The sequence below is a fragment of the Haplochromis burtoni genome, unplaced genomic scaffold (assembly GCF_018398535.1).
Source record: "Haplochromis burtoni strain Fernald_Lab_line unplaced genomic scaffold, NCSU_Asbu1 Contig_438, whole genome shotgun sequence".
Lineage (NCBI taxonomy): Eukaryota > Metazoa > Chordata > Actinopteri > Cichliformes > Cichlidae > Haplochromis > Haplochromis burtoni.
Window position 1 is genome coordinate 286,813 of NW_024582799.1, and position 1,100 is coordinate 287,912.

Below are 1,100 nucleotides of genomic sequence, written 5' to 3' on the forward strand. Positions count from 1 at the left end.
ATTGTAAAGCGCTTTTACATGTTCCATTCCTACTTGCAACACTATAAAAACATGCGTTTCATTTGTGGTTGTCACTGTGGTGCATGTTCTGCTCATGTATGTTTTGCTTGCTTATGCCAAAGATTTTAGCTTTTCTCTGTCGGCGGTTCAAGTTCTTGGTTGCGGGTGCTGTGAGAGGCGACTGACACATTAAGTCAACACTCTGACATTTTGTCCTTTTTTTCATCGATTTTGGATGAACAATTAATTACTAATTTATCAACAAGGTTTCTGCTCATGTTCAAACACTAAAAAAAACGACCAAACATCTGGTTTGGGATGAGTTTCATACGCTGTACAGAGTCTTCAGTCCTCATTCTTTCATATTTTGCTGGGAAAATAGGAACTTAGTGCAGTGATTTGTTGAAATGTGCAAGAATACATAAAATTACAGCGTTTAAGGCAAAAAAACCAGAGTTTGTACAAATTGAACAAGCTTGAAAGTCAATATTTAGTATAACCACCTTCATTCTACAACACAGCTTGAACTCTCCTACACAATGTTTCATGTAATCTTCAGGATTCGTACGTAGGACATTCTTCTTCAGTTGTATCTGTTCTCTTCTCTTATCCCACACTGCTTCTATAATAGTAAGGTCCAAGCTCTGCGTAGGCCAAACCATACCTGATAGTGTGGTTTTTCTATCAGGTATGCTTTTAATGCACTCGCAGTGTGTTTGGGATTACTGTTTAATGAAGCTGCTGTCAGCCAGATGCTTTCCAGATAGGCGGCTGTAGCTCACGAGGTAGATGGTGGATCAATCCCAGTCTGCAGGCCAAATGTCATTGGGCAAGATATTAACCCTAAGTTGCTCTCTGATGAATGTGTGTGAATGTTAGTTAGTGAGCACTTAAAATCATAGAAGAAGATGAATGTGTCGTGTTATATGAAGTGCTTTGAGTACTCTGGCAGAGTAGAAGAGTGCTGTATAAGAATCAGTCCATTTACCAGAGGGTGGATCTGTGTTAATAATTCCATTCACTCTGACGAGCTCTAAGACAGCACTTACTGAATGCAGCCCTAAACTATGTCAGAGAGTTCTTGTGTAATTTTGGCACAT

The 1,100-nt window shown here is 39.4% G+C and overlaps 1 protein-coding gene across 10 annotated transcripts in view; it reads left to right on the top strand.

The window, feature by feature from the left end:
* Nucleotides 1-1,100, top strand: part of ehbp1l1a (EH domain binding protein 1-like 1a) — a 47,629-nt gene that overhangs the window by 42,885 nt on the left and 3,644 nt on the right. The window lies entirely within an intron of this gene.